Consider the following 16,413-nt stretch of genomic DNA (forward strand, 5'->3'; position numbering starts at 1 on the left):
TAATGAGTCTGATTCATGAACAATATCTCTTATGAATCTGCTATTTTTAGTGAATCAGAAACACAGCATAATGAGTGCATTCTGATTCATGAACAATATCTCTTATGAACCGGTTCTTTTTAGTGAATCAGAAACACAACGTAATGAGTTTGATTCATGAACAATATCTCTTATGAATCTGCTCTTTTTAGTGAATCAGAAACACAGCATAATGAGTGCATTCTGATTCATGAACAATATCTCTTATGAACCGGTTCTTTTTAGTGAATCAGAAACACAACGTAATGAGTCTGATTCATGAACAATATCTCTTATGAATCTGCTATTTTTAGTGAATCAGAAACACAGCGTAATGAGTGTATTCTGATTCATGAACAATATCTCTTATGAACCGGTTATTTTTAGTGAATCAGAAACACAACGTAATGAGTCTGATTCATGAACAATATCTCTTATGAATCTGCTATTTTTAGTGAATCAGAAACACAGCGTAATGAGTGTATTCTGATTCATGAACAATATCTCTTATGAACCGGTTCTTTTTAGTGAATCAGAAACACAATGTAATGAGTCTGATTCATGAACAATATCTCTTATGAATCTGCTATTTTTAGTGAATCAGAAACACAGCGTAATGAGTGTATTCTGATTCATGAACAATATCTCTTATGAACCGGTTCTTTTTAGTGAATCAGAAACACAACGTAATGAGTCTGATTCATGAACAATATCTCTTATGAATCTGCTATTTTTAGTGAATCAGAAACACAGCATAATGAGTGCATTCTGATTCATGAACAATATCTCTTATGAACCGGTTCTTTTTAGTGAATCAGAAACACAACGTAATGAGTCTGATTCATGAACAATATCTCTTATGAATCTGCTATTTTTAGTGAATCAGAAACACAGCGTAATGAGTGCACTCTGATTCATGAACAATATCTCTTATGAACCGGTTCTTTTTAGTGAATCAGAAACACAATGTAATGAGTCTGATTCATGAACAATATCTCTTATGAATCTGCTATTTTTAGTGAATCAGAAACACAGCGTAATGAGTGTATTCTGATTCATGAACAATATCTCTTATGAACCGGTTCTTTTTAGTGAATCAGAAACACAATGTAATGAGTCTGATTCATGAACAATATCTCTAATGAATCTGCTCTTTTTAGTGAATCAGAAACACAGCGTAATGAGTGCATTCTGATTCATGAACAATATCTCTTATGAACCGGTTCTTTTTAGTGAATCAGAAACACAACGTAATGAGTCTGATTCATGAACAATATCTCTTATGAATCTGCTATTTTTAGTGAATCAGAAACACAGCATAATGAGTGCATTCTGATTCATGAACAATATCTCTTATGAACCGGTTCTTTTTAGTGAATCAGAAACACAACGTAATGAGTTTGATTCATGAACAATATCTCTTATGAATCTGCTCTTTTTAGTGAATCAGAAACACAGCATAATGAGTGCATTCTGATTCATGAACAATATCTCTTATGAACCGGTTCTTTTTAGTGAATCAGAAACACAACGTAATGAGTCTGATTCATGAACAATATCTCTTATGAATCTGCTATTTTTAGTGAATCAGAAACACAGCGTAATGAGTGTATTCTGATTCATGAACAATATCTCTTATGAACCGGTTATTTTTAGTGAATCAGAAACACAACGTAATGAGTCTGATTCATGAACAATATCTCTTATGAATCTGCTATTTTTAGTGAATCAGAAACACAGCGTAATGAGTGTATTCTGATTCATGAACAATATCTCTTATGAACCGGTTATTTTTAGTGAATCAGAAACACAACGTAATGAGTCTAATTCATGAACAATATCTCTTATGAATCTGCTATTTTTAGTGAATCAGAAACACAGCATAATGAATGCATTCTGATTCATGAACAATATCTCTTATGAACCGGTTCTTTTTAGTGAATCAGAAACACAACGTAATGAGTCTGATTCATGAACAATATCTCTTATGAATCTGCTATTTTTAGTGAATCAGAAACACAGCGTAATGTGTATTCTGATTCATGAACAATATCTCTTATGAATCTGCTATTTTTAGTGAATCAGAAACACAGCATAATGAGTGCATTCTGATTCATGAACAATATCTCTTATGAACCGGTTCTTTTTAGTGAATCAGAAACACAACGTAATGAGTCTGATTCATGAACAATATCTCTTATGAATCTGCTCTTTTTAGTGAATCAGAAACACAGCATAATGAGTGCATTCTGATTCATGAACAATATCTCTTATGAACCGGTTCTTTTTAGTGAATCAGAAACACAACGTAATGAGTCTGATTCATGAACAATATCTCTTATGAATCTGCTATTTTTAGTGAATCAGAAACACAGCATAATGAGTGTATTCTGATTCATAAACAATATCTCTTATGAACCAGCTCTTTTTAGTGAATCAGAAACACAACGTAATGAGTCTGATTCATGAACAATATCTCTTATGAATCTGCTCTTTTTAGTGAATCAGAAACACAGCATAATGAGTGCATTCTGATTCATGAACAATATCTCTTACGAACCGGTTCTTTCTAGTGAAACAGAAACACAACGTAATGAGTCTGATTCATGAACAATATCTCTTATGAATCTGCTATTTTTAGTGAATCAGAAACACAGCGTAATGAGTGTATTCTGATTCATAAACAATATCTCTTATGAACCGGCTCTTTTTAGTGAATCAAAAACATACAGTGCAACCAGTGTAGTCTGATACATGAACAAATGACTCTTTTGTCCCAAGTTAGAATGTTCCCTGCATAATCTACAGAATTACCTGACAGAGAATTGTTCATATTCAAGAAAATATATTATTATAACTGAGATTGAAATCTAATTAGATTGAGAGCTTATGAATTTGAATTAAATTAGGAATACAGCCACAATAATGTTAAAATAACAATAATTTTGAAATTGACCTCTTATTTTTAAGTTTCTTACAGTAGGGTGACAATAGCTCTGTCTATTTTAACACAAAGGTATACATGCCTTATATACATATATTATGTAAATTATATAAATAACTGTCTGTAGAGAACTTATTAAATTATTTTTTATTTTCTAATGTCTGAGACTCCAAACACAAATGATGTAATATTTTTACCTTTTAAGATTAGTGAGTTGAATTTGGTTTATTATCAGTTCTCAAAAGATCAGACAATGTCATAACATATGAACCCAATATTTATATGTTAAGTATGTTTTTGAGATATTAAAGGGCCTTGTGGGATCTCAAGCATAACACAAGGCTTAATATATTGTTTATTTCTTTTTCTTTCTTTAGTCTACATCCTCACTGTCTCACCAGATGTCTTCATTCAGAGAGCCGGTTACCCTAAACTGCTTACGCCCAGCACATGATCCTCTCTCACATCTGTCAATTTATTTCCTCAAGGTTGCGATATGTATTTCCAGACCCTGTCAATTACAAAACTCTTTCCCCTCCCCTGCCACATTCATAATTAAACTCTTGAGGTACAGTGCCTGAATGTTAGCACCGAACACATGGAAAGAAATCGGAATGCTTTTTGGCTTAATGAGAAGCCTCGGCTTTGATCAGGTGGAATATGAGGGAAAATATTACAGGATCATCAGGCTTATATAAACTGTCTGGTCCTCTCACTCACTGGACATCACGACAGACAGGCAGCTGTCAGTCAGACGTTTCACTGCAGTGCGCATTCATGTAAACGTGCACTTTTTACGTGCGTCTATGTGTGCCCGAGTTTCACTGAACATGTGCACACAGCATTGTTTGTGCACAATACAAAATTAAAGAGCGATTTGGGAAATGTTGGGAAAGTGTGCGTCATAATTTTTTGTCTCTGTCCTGGTTTTGATGCCATCTCTCTGCAGGAAACATCTGGCGTGTGATGCTAGATTTATCGTGGGAACAATAATTAAATGCATCACAGATGACCCCATCAGCGGAGCGAGATATGAGAAACACGAAAAACAAAACCAATAGATAACACAGCAGAAACTGTACTCTGTGACAAAACTGCTTTCAGAATCAGAGAAAGAAAAAAGATTTAAAAAAAATTACTCTGTAATTGAAGAATAATCACAAATAGATTTGTGAGAGGAGACAAAAGGCCTAAATGAAAAATAAAAAATGGGTGAAGTAAATGGATCACCTCATATGGTCATGATTGGTTATTTTTAAATGGCCGTTCTTATGTTTCTCTCTCCTTTTCTTTCACACACACACACACACACACACACACACACACACACACACACACACACACACACACACACACACACACACACACACACACACACACACACACACACACACACACACACACACACACACACACACAGCCACCCATCTACCCACACACACAAATTCACTGAAAGGCAATTGTTTGAAAGACCTTGATTCTTTTTATTAGCTTGGTAGCACACTTTGGCTCCAAAATGATGCCAAGCTTTTGCTTCCAATAGAGGGGGTGTGGGGTGTACAACAAAAGATTTTGCCAGAAAGAATGAGGGGAAAAAAAATTGAGAGTCTTTTCAAATGACCATGAAATGCAGGCCAAATGAAATGCCTTGTGAATAACTAGGCCCACCGAGAGTAGCCTTCACTTTCTAGGCTTGAGTTATAGGTTATATATCATCTCCTCGGGAGATCATAATTTTGGCAGCGGCGATGCTTTCTAAAGCACTGATGAAATGAAATCACTACGTTTTAAAGCAGTGGAGAGGATTGTCGAGCATATGGGCGTAAGGCATGTGTCTTTCACAGTTTGTGATTTCAGAAATCACTGACTAGAGTGAGTCATGGGCCTACGGGTCATTTGTGCACTCTGTGTGAACAGGGAATTAAAATGGTTTCCAAATGGCAGAATCTTACTTGTCTTCACTGGTCATATTCCTCAATTTTACTCCAGTGATTTTTTGTCGGCACCAATTTGCATGTAGCTGTTAACATGCACGGGCATAAACTATTTGTGGTAATTAGCTTGACTAAAGGCTGGTGTTAGCTTACTAAATCACTGCTGACAGCGATTTAATTTTCCTCTTTACAGAAAATAACAGAAACACCAGAAACTGAGAGAAATAATTTGGTCTTGAGCCATAGGCCAGAAATTTAAAGAGTTAGTTCACCTAAAAAATAAAATTCACTTTTATACGGTGGGGGACGATGTTACGCATCTTCTGAAGCAGTACATCTCTAGATCCAAAAACAAGAAATCAGGAACAGATAGAAGATTGCTTATACACAAGTAAGCTAACTTGATCATCAAACATTTAACAGCATATTTTAGAAAGGTGCTGAAACGTACTATATTGACGTATTTATAGCACTAAAACGTAAAAATACTTACGTATTTTTGCTGAAAAAAATATTTACGAATCTTTCATGTCATTAAGATATATGTATAATTTCCTTTTATCATTTTGTAGATAAATGTAAGATCCCTAAACCCTATCCTGAACCTAAGCATACCCATTTTATACAGAATATTAAAAGAACAAAACATAATGGACAGAAATGTGTAGTAAAATTACAATTTTAGTAAAAATATAAAACGATATTTTGAGCAAATAATCTTACACCTACCCCTAAACCTACCCATAATCATTTCTTAAAACTGTATTTAATTATGTACAGTTATCAATAAAAGAATAACAGACAAAAAAGCATAATCACAATAATTTATTTATTGTGAAAATGTCAAAAGTAGTTGCAGTCGCAGTCATCTCTGGCGGTAATAGATTTTATGGGATACAGAGCAGAATTTAACTTATTAATCCATGAAAATATGAATCTGGCTTCTCTCCGTGAAGTTGGATCTGTTCCTTACAAACATATGGATTCTAAAGATTTGGAGTACAGCGAACAAATAACATTGATGTGATTTGTGAATTTATGTTGTGCTTTGGTGTATCTTATGGTTGTATTGTCAGTCGCTGCATAAGAGAAAACACCTTCTGTTTCGCACAGAAAACAAACTAAATATTACAAAATATTTAAACAATTGTATTCATTTTAGAGTTTCAAAGCGTAGTCTTGTTTAACATTATGTAATCCTCCGAAACAAGTTTGCAGCACCAGTCATGAACAGAAATGTTATTTCATATTAAGTAGATGAGTAAACTGCATTCAATAAATTCGACTAAAACATGATATGACAATTGAATACAACAGATTTAAAACATTAATGCCACGATTTTAAAATTAATACATGGGAATTCATACACATTTACACTTGGATACGTGAATGATTTACGTTTTAGTGCTGTTAATACGTAAGTATTTTTACGTTTTAGTGCTATAAATATGTCAAAATTGTATGTTTTTGTGTGTATGAAAACGTAAATAAATGTAAGTGTGGTAGAACCACACTTTACGTAAAAGTATACACTTATTCTCATGAGATCACATTGGTTTTAATCATCATTCTGAATCCGATATGGACAAAGCTTTTTTTTTCTAAATGTATTTTTTATGAAACATACCCACATTTCAGTGTTGATTAAAAAAAAGAATGAATAAAGCTAGAATAAAACTTTTTTTTTTTTTTTTTTTGTACTGTATGATAATACATACTGTAACGGTTAGTTGTCATAAATGCACTTATGCTTTGTACGTGTGGTAAGCAGGATGGGGCCAAGAGCCATGGGAACGGAGCGAGGCTGGTGACGCGAGTGTTAATTAACGTCACACTCATGCCACCGGCCTCACTCCGTACAAAGCATAAGTGTGTTTACGACTACAAAATAATTTGTTTTGAGTGGGCAATATCAGTTATTGCAAATGTAATGATATAGTTGATCCTGATTTCAACATGCGCACAGTTGTTTATTCATTTATTTTTACAGTGACCAGATGAGTCCTGCTGACTCAAACTTTCACATAAGTCTCTTTAAACTGTTTTTCTCTGAGAGCACTGTACCAACATCAGCAACCTATCCAGCTACACTGGACTGATATTATACATGGACATGGTAAAATAAGCTCCATCATTGACTTCTGATGGCAGGGCAGTGTTTTGTTTAGTGCATGGCAAAAGAAAAAATAAACGTTAAGTATGTTTCATTTATTTCTAAAGTTGAACAGGAACTGTTTCAGGAATGGCACAAAGGCAGACGACTGTTCAGGTCTCTGTGTTTAGATCAGTGTGCTCAATAATGTGCCTTTGAACTTCATTATGTATATTTTGATTATGTTGTGCTGTAAATAAAATGCAAACAATTAAAAAATATATTCTAACCTCCCCACATTCTTTCTTGTGGTCACAGTCCCATTCACCTTGATAGGCCCATTGAGGGAATTGTCTTTGTCTTCCCAGGTGTGAAACTCATCAGTATTCATGGCCACTGTCACTCCCTCGCATACAGCCTTTCTAAAACTAAACATAAACAATATATTGTTTTATGTGAACGAGTGGGCAGAATGACTTTCAAATAATTTAGTAGTGATAACTTTAGGCTACGAGATCCACTTCTCAAAAGTTTTGTGAACAAATGTTCATTGTTTTATGGCCTTATTACAGTGGCTTTAAAAATATATTTTTTCACTAACCATGCATAAACGTAATTTTCTCAAAAATACAAACATTTACACACATGATACTCACATATAGTACAGTTTGAACTGACTTTAATCATTTTCATGATGTTTTATGGTATTTTTGTGCTTCTTGGCGCTTGACACCTCCTGGTCACCATTCACTTTAATTGTATTGAAAAGAACAACCTGAAAATTCTTCAAAACTTCTTCTTTTGCATTTCTCAGAAGACTATCATATGGTTTTGGGAGTGAGTAAATTATGACATAATTTTCATTTTTGAGTGAACTATCGCTTTAAAGTTAACTTCTAATTTGCCAAAGAGCATGTGCTGTATGATGAAACATAAAAAATGAAACCATACACTTCATTAAAAAACACAAAGCAAAAAGAAAGAGCAAGATAAAAAGAGAGATTTGGGGTGTTACTGGAAACTGGTGGGCTACGAGCTTACTCTGACTGTAATTACAGACTCTCTCAGCAACCGCTAGTCAAGTCTCATTACAGTCACTGCATGATACCGTTACTACTGGTGACCAACGCAGCACCTCCCCAACACCTAAAAGACCAACCATGTTCATCTTCCATCCCTTCCATTTCTCTCAATTTCTCTCCTGTACAGCTCAAATTCACTTAGAATACCTTTTCATGTTTCCTTCGATCCCTTTATTCCCCCCTTTCACTGTCATTTACCCTCTCTCTGTGAGTGCCTCTGTCTCTGAGACTCCAATTTACTCTAATTCAATTCCATATCGAACAGCTCATTCACTATGAAATAAGGTCTTTTTCAGCATTGCAGTTCAATGGACCGCTGACACTCCAGCTCTCTTTCTTCCCCCCCACAACACTCTCTGCCATCAGCACCCCATTGCCCATGGGCTAACTTATCATCACTTTGATTCTGGCCCTGTTGATCTGTTTCTCATGGGTTCTGCATGTTCCTCAGTAAATCTTGACTGTGAGAAGGAGGTTGTTTGCGTACTGCACACTGAGCAGATGTCGTTATGTCCGCCGTATAAATGAATGAGGGCTTGTAAAATGTCACGTTTCCATCGGTCAGCCTGACTGAGAAATGAATGCATCTTTTCATCATAACTCCCTAAGTACCCGAATACATAGCTGGTGTATTGTTGCCCTTTTGTTTGCTAAATTATATTCATGAATTTGTGAGCATCATTAATATACAAATGCAACTTTAAAGACCCCATGATATCACTTGACAAGTGCATTTTTATTTCCGGCTGACATATTTTCTATTGCAGGGGTTTTCAAATTGGGGTCTGAGGATCCACAGGGGATCCACAAGAGGTTGTTTGGAAGATGGCAGACAATTTGAGAATGAGAAAAATAGCTGTTAAACCTAACTTAAAATATTAATTAAATATGTTAATCAACCATTTTGAACACTTTTAACAAATGTGATATTATTACAATTTTATTCTATTTTCAGAAATCATCAGATTAATCATGCTTATTTTATTGTATTGGCAGCCTAACAGTAAGAAATAAAACATCTAAGATTACTCTAATAGTGAGATAATTGTGAAAATCTAATAATTGGCTTCTTTAGTACAATGACAATATAAAAGTCACAATATTAATTGTGGGACGTTTTTTAAAATTTATATCACTCTCATGTACCATGATTTTGCTGCTTACCAGTTTGTTACAGATGGCATTAGTGGGAGGGACATTCTCATTCCGACAAAAATGTGTCTAATGCAGGATGAGTCATCAATATTTTTGGCAAATTTCCTGGAAGACAAAGAATAGTTTCAAATTTGTATATCTGTTAAAAGTAAATTTTGTTGACTTTTTAAACACTGGAACATAGATTTAGACCTGTAAAAGTTAATACACAAGGACTAAAAGTCCCAAAACTCTAATTTCAAAGAATGAACTAGTACTATTAACACAAATCCTCACTCTGAATATCATTATCATCTTTCAGCTCTGAACAACATTTAATATCTCATTTATCTCCTAGTTTGATTCCAAAATGGAGTCAATCATAACCAAACAAAGGCCTCAGTGCTGTGATATTACTGAATTTTCAGTAGTAATAGTCTCTCAGAGCTTAATATTAAAGTAAAAATAAACCTCTTACCCCATGCTGCGGATTTCACGTAACTGGTCATAAATACTAATTTCCCCATCTCATCTGCAAGCCAGACGCTAATGCAGTCTTGAGAGAAAATATAAAGCTAAAAGATCTAAAAAGAAAAAAAGAACATTCCAATCTCATCTGATAACATGGTAATGCTATAATAATTCAGTTCTGATATCATCTATGAATAATGTATTCATGATTTATTGGTGTACAATCCACAGTGATGTTGAGATGTGGGGTGTTGTTACCAAGCTCAAAGAAGCAGACTAACCAGCTAACTTTAGATGATCTTCAGCCAGAAAGGAGGGCATCTGAGCTGTAGAAAGCTTCTATAAAGCCCACCAGGGGTCAAGAAGCCTGCAGAAGTCTGAAAGAACTGGGAGCAGGAGATCCCAAGGCCCTCCAAGTAAAGGGCGTCATTACCATCTCCCCAGCAGCCCAACCTCAACAACAGCAGCCCAGCGTGGTGTTCTGCGCTTAGGGCAGAAATACCATAGGCCATAGGGTGCCCTGTCTGTAGGAGGCACTTCAACACAGCAGGGAACACCAGCAGATTCTCCACAGAGTTTTTATTTGGGCTATTAAATGCATGGAAGATTTAATATGCATTATCTCTGAAAATATACACTAGTTTGAGAGGGATACAGTACAAATAACATCAATCAGAGAATTGGATCCAAGTGGAATTTAGGTCATAATTTTAGTCCAATCTTAGTGCCAAATGTCACAGTTGGATCTACAGCTGTTTCTCATCATATAAATGGAAATAGTGTATTTTATACTTCGTTTCCTACATGTCAACATATTGTTCCTGTCTGTTCTGTTCACAATGGACAATGGTGGCTACAAATCTTGTGTTAATGCAACTCTGATATTAACTACATGAGGCTGACACTCCTCAACAGATGTTTGAAATTAAAATATTTCATGAATGACCAAATATAACAGGTTCATTATTCTTTGTAATGAATTATGAGATGCTTATTGTACTTTGCTTAGATGGTAAGATTTATTGCTGTAATAACATGTTCCTTTCAGTGCATTTTAAAGTCTTTTGGTCTTGAAAGCTGAAGGGAAAAAATCTTACACTATAAAGGATGAATGTTGAATGTGGTGTTATAAAGTCTGGATTATGTGTGTTATCAGTTCATTGAGATGGAAATGTGATGTGGGATAACACGAAAGGCTCAAAGAAAAGTGCCGATACCATTGCATAGAGATGGCGAGACGTAAATTACAGAGAATAAAGATGAATCAAGAGGATCTTCTTTTATTTATTATTATACAATCCCCTCAGAACAGCAGACAGCAATGAAGACAATCCACTTAAGTAAGAACAAATGAGGTTGTTTTGAATTCATAAAGTATGCACTGCATGGCTCAGGCACATATTATTATGGGTCATGCAAGTGTATACCCGAAACTTACTTCAGGATATGCGTATGATTCCTAAAAATGGAAGCCAAAATCAAATGCATGCAGTACAACCTTATTGCTTTTCTTTATATAAGACCAAAGGAAGCTAAAAATTACAGTGAGGCTGCACATGCTGAGGTTCTAACCAACTCAACCAAGAATGAAGGACAACCATTGAGTTCTTCAGCGGGCTGACTTGAAGTAGTGCACCATTGCTCATTAAAAATGAAAGAAGAAAACCCTTTTTGCAGAGTTAATAGGCAGTTGCACTTGTCTGAACCCAATGAATCATGTTACAAGAAGTCAAAGGTCTGAGAAGTTCAGCCCAAATCTCCACGGGCAAGGACTGCATGATCCCAGATGGTCCTATGCCTATAAAGCAAATGATAGCACTATTAGCTCTGAGTGGTAGCACATGTCTTCTATTGATTCTTCTCATCAATTGGTCAATTACTAGACTTTTCAGGGTCATGAGGTTATATAGGTGTTGGCACAATTATATCTAAAATTACCCCAGTTAAACTGAAACAGCTGGTCAATTACTCCCAATTGATTGCACTTTACTTCAGTTGCCTTCACGAATCGATTATTTATCAGTAATTACAAGGACGTATTTTATAGAAGTTGGTCTTGTTTTGCATTAGTCACAAAAAATAGCTTGACACTTGAAAGTTGCTTGGAAGTCAATACTTTCCCATCTTATCCTTTTCACCGTATGCTTCAATTTCCTTGGCGGTTATAAGTAGTGTATGAAAATGTCGACTGGATTGTCTTTGACATTGACTTTTCGATGCTTCAGGGTTTGTGAGTGAGCATCTGTAAGACATATGTGATTTATATACATCAAGGCAGATTTCCTGTAATGGGAGGTAATTCAACAATCCGGTCAACCCAAGGCCAATTATTTTTGAACCTGAATCCATGTGCTTCTGCTCTGTGAAACTGCCTCTGGTAAAGACTGTCTAAAGGTCCAAGCAGAAGATGTGAGTGTCCTCTGTATGACCAAACCAGGGGATTCAGTTGAATACTATGAGATGATGTCCATATGTTTACCTTTTCTTAATTAAAATACAATGATCATCATTGTCTAGAATCAGTAAGAAAAGTGGAGCACAGGAACATAAAAACAAAATAGATGGTCATAACTCTTTGCTTTGTCCACTTTAGAGAGGATATTTTCCCTGGCTGCAAGGTTGAGCAGGGAATAACATGTTTTCAAATTGTTCCTATACTGCCACCCCTGAGGGATCTCTTCACTGTCAAAAAGGGGGTAAAACCGGGAATCATGACGCCAAAGAACAAGGACACAGGGGCTTGGAACATGTCGGGTCCTTGTTTGGATACAATACGAGGGAAATTGAATCATTCACAAGGAACTGGGCCTGATTCAGGGATTAGGGGACTTTTGTCTCATTGGTCAATGGCTGGCTGACTTAAAGGCGGGGAATGTGGAAAGTCCTGGTGGGTGGTGGAGCTCAGGAATCAGGGGGGTCCGCAGCAGATTAGCTCATCTGAGGTCTGCGGAAGCATATCTGGAATTTTTACATGATGGTTTTGCTCAAAATGGTAAGAATATACAAGTGCAGGCGCTGAGTTTTTTCTTAATCCTCCTCTAAAGCACACAGGCTCTTGGTTGTTTGCGCCCTCCATCTGTTGCCTGTTTTGGCAGTCGGAGCCGGGCTCAGCATTTTGAACACGTTCACCCAGATGGCATAGACAGACCCATAGTAACCTTGAGTGCAGGATTTGAAGAGAATTGAAATATAATCCAGATAAGAATATGTTTCCAGATTATTTAAATCGAAAAGAACAATTCGCCAGTGCCTGGATTAGAGGGGAAACGAAAAATAACAGCATCAGAAAGCAGCTGCGGGTCATAGCAAATGAAAGGTAACTAAAACATGATGTAATGACAGTTTGTATGAATATGACCAGAATATAAGAGACAAGATTCTTTGATTAATCTTATAAATGACAATAGAATGATTAGATAAGGATTCAGAGGAGCTTGTCAGTCGAGTTATTTTTCTACAGCTTAAAGTCTTAACCATAGTTTCTTTGTTACAAATACTAATATATAGGCCCCATATCAATCTTTAACCTTAATGGGCTTGTGCTGTTGTTGTCGTGCAGACAGTCGATAAATCATACAGGCTAATCTAATGACCAGCACATACCTCTGTGAATTTCCATCCAGTTTTGCAGCTTAAAATACGGTTGGCTTAGCGACTCAGAGGAGACAGGAAGGGGAAGGATCCCTCCCGTGTTATCTTCTCTGAGTCTGAGCAACAATTTGTCATGTTCTCAGAACCGTACATGAGTACTTTTCACTGAAAAAAATATGTGAAACAAAAACAAAATAAACATGAACAGAATACAAGAAAATAAAACAACACAACTGATGACATTGTGTGATAAACTGCTATTCACAATCCTTTTATGGAATTTTGATGAACTGTACCCTTTGTAAACCCTTGTAAATAACATTGATTAGATAGATAAAAGAGGTAAAAAGCACATAATGTGTTTCAATAACTGCTTGTCCATCTGCAGACATATTATTACTGTATGTAAATGCTTTTTAAATATACAGTACTACACAAGTAACACTGCCCTCTACAAATATAATAATACACACTCCAGAAAAAAAAAAAAAGAGTGCTGTCACTGTTCAACACTTTCTCTCAGACTGTGAGACTAATAGCAGCTTGTGAGTTTTTGTGGCTGAAGAAAGCATATGACTATTATGAGGTAAGCATTGAGTTAGTTCTTTAACTGTTCCATTAACAGTTCTTTTAATACTTTTGAGCAACATTTATTTGGGAAAAAGAAATGTGCTTTCATTGCAAATAATGGGACCGTTTCAAAATACAGACAAAACGCATAATGCATACATTATCTTCAATTATAGTATACATTGCCGTATGAACAGTCATTAACTACAATGACTTAAGTCTTATGGTCAAGTACATTTTATCTGTGTGATTTCCTAAAAAAGAATCAACTCATAAGACTCATTTGATCTGGAATCAAACTGCACTGGAACACTTTTTGATTCACTAAAAAGTACCGGCTTATATAGTCATTTGCTCAGGAATTGGACTACAATTGTCTACTAAAGAGAATCAGCCCATAAGAGTACACTGTAAACCCTAACGCTCAAAATACTTAAGTGGTTTGAGTAGGACAAACTTAAATTAAACTAAGTAGTTCAATTAAAAATAACTATTATGAGTATTTAGAACTTTCTTTTTATTCTGAGTTCATAACACTGACATATTTCTAAGTAAAATGAACTGTTTCATTGTTTTGAGTTGAATGAACTCATTTCTTTTCATTTAGACTAACTTAAGTTTAACTGAAACTGGGCTGGGATTTCTATTTCCAGCATGCTTTGCCCATGGCACTTAAAAGGGAGAGTAAATGCTGAAATTAAGTTTATGTGCAAGATTAATGGTTAAGGAGATTTAGTAGTGATTAATGTTTTCCCATGCTAATTTAGAAGAGTTTCTGTTAATGTGGGTTTTTGGAGAGTTACCATCATGGTGACAAGTGGCGCATGCTGCTTGGTTTGACAACAGGTAAGTTACATGTTTTAAGTTGCTGTACTCATTCAGTAAATGTTATACCATGTTATTATTAACATGTTAACATATAAGCGAGTTAGCATTTTCTGAATTAGTTTGTTATAGCAAAGACTATAGATATAGAAAGACGGTTCACTCCTATTAGTTATGAATGGGAGAAACTATAATGCGCAATATGGCGGAATATGTCCCGCCTTTTAAGAAAAGAGCCAAGTGCTGATTGATAAAGTCTTTGTGTCACTGCAGCTGCAGTTAGAGACTCGCGTATGCACATTGGCTCATCTAGCCTGAAAAATAAGATTTAGAAATAAGAAATAAGATAAAAAAAAAATAATAATAAAATGCTATTTTACCATAAGAAACAACATTTATGGGATGGTTCATGTCAGATTTTGTTGCTGATTTGAAATATGTAATTTAATTGGGAGATGCCAAGCAGTTTTTGGGATTTTAGGATTCCCCCATTCAGATAGATAGGACTTGGTCTTGGATGCCCGAAAGTGTTGCAAATATGGCCGCCAAGTGAATAGACTTTCCTTGTAAGGGACTTTGGTTATAGCTAGCAAAATGTTTATGTTGAGATAACCTGATAACTTTAAGCAAAATGTATAAATTAGTGTACTCAAATATTTCAAGTTAAGAACAATAAAAATGTATGAGTACAAAATAAAAATCTTACTTAAACGTTGAGTTTCTTAACTTAAAATATTCATTCAACCTTTTTGAGTTCTGATAACTTAATCAAATTAGCGGTTCGGAATGCCAAAGTCACATGATTTCAGCAGTTTGGTGGTTTGACGCGATCCGAATCATGATTCGACACAAAAGATTCATAACACTCCGAAGCTTAATGAAGCAGTGTTTTGAAATCGGCCATCAATAAAAGCCATCGTTATTTTGTTTTTTTGGTGCACCAAAAATATTCTTGTCGCTTTATAATATTAATATTGAACCACTGTACTTGCATGAACTGATTTAAATATGCTTTTAGTACATTAAAGGGGCTCTATATAAGATTTTTATTTTAATAAAGCATAAAAATACCCCGATATGTTTGCAGATATTTAGGAAACATGTAAGTTCACCTACTGTTTCTCAGAAAAACAATGCTACAGCCAGACATTCTACTTTGAAAATGTGCGTTCCGTGACGGAATGTTTGTCTTTGTTTTGGTCTGTGCGAAACCGTGTGTTGCCAGTTTGTCCAATAGTATTTCGGCATCACAGGTTGCCAGTTGTCGGAAAACACCACGTATTGAAACCATGGAAACAAACAAACAAACTGGGTCAGAGATTCGCAGATTCTACTTGACCTAAAAAACCTCTGCATCCATCTAAATATCTCTATGAACAACAACATATTAAAACAGATTTACAGTGTGTAAATCTCCTCAGCTTTCATTGTCAATTGCGCTACCTATTGTTGCTGGCAACCTGCGTCTTTGAACGAGGGGGCGGGCCAAACAATATTTTTAATTTGGACTGCAGTACCTATTTTGAAAACTGGGTGTCATTCCTACATAGAGCCCCTTTAATGGATCTTGAGAGAGGAAATGTCATTGCTGGCTATGCAGGCCTCACGGAGCCATCGGATTTCAACTAAAATATCTTAATTTGTGTTCCGAAGATGAACGAAGGTCTTACAGGTGTGGAACGGCATGAGGGTGAGTAATAAATGACATTATTTTCATTTTTGGGTGAACTAACCCTTTAACATGCATGAGT

At 35.5% G+C, this 16,413-nt stretch overlaps 1 long non-coding RNA gene across 1 annotated transcript; it reads right to left on the bottom strand.

Moving 5' to 3' along the window:
* Positions 1 to 9,107: 9,107 nt before the first annotated feature.
* Positions 9,108 to 14,453, bottom strand: LOC125251872. The gene is made up of 3 exons (XR_007181096.1): positions 13,280 to 14,453; positions 9,684 to 12,926; positions 9,108 to 9,331 (listed from the first exon to the last, which is right to left on the bottom strand). It is a non-coding gene; the product is annotated as an uncharacterized LOC125251872 (long non-coding RNA).
* Positions 14,454 to 16,413: the final 1,960 nt, after the last annotated feature.

The sequence above is a fragment of the Megalobrama amblycephala genome, linkage group LG17, assembly GCF_018812025.1.
Source record: "Megalobrama amblycephala isolate DHTTF-2021 linkage group LG17, ASM1881202v1, whole genome shotgun sequence".
In the NCBI taxonomy this organism is placed as follows: Eukaryota; Metazoa; Chordata; class Actinopteri; order Cypriniformes; family Xenocyprididae; genus Megalobrama; species Megalobrama amblycephala.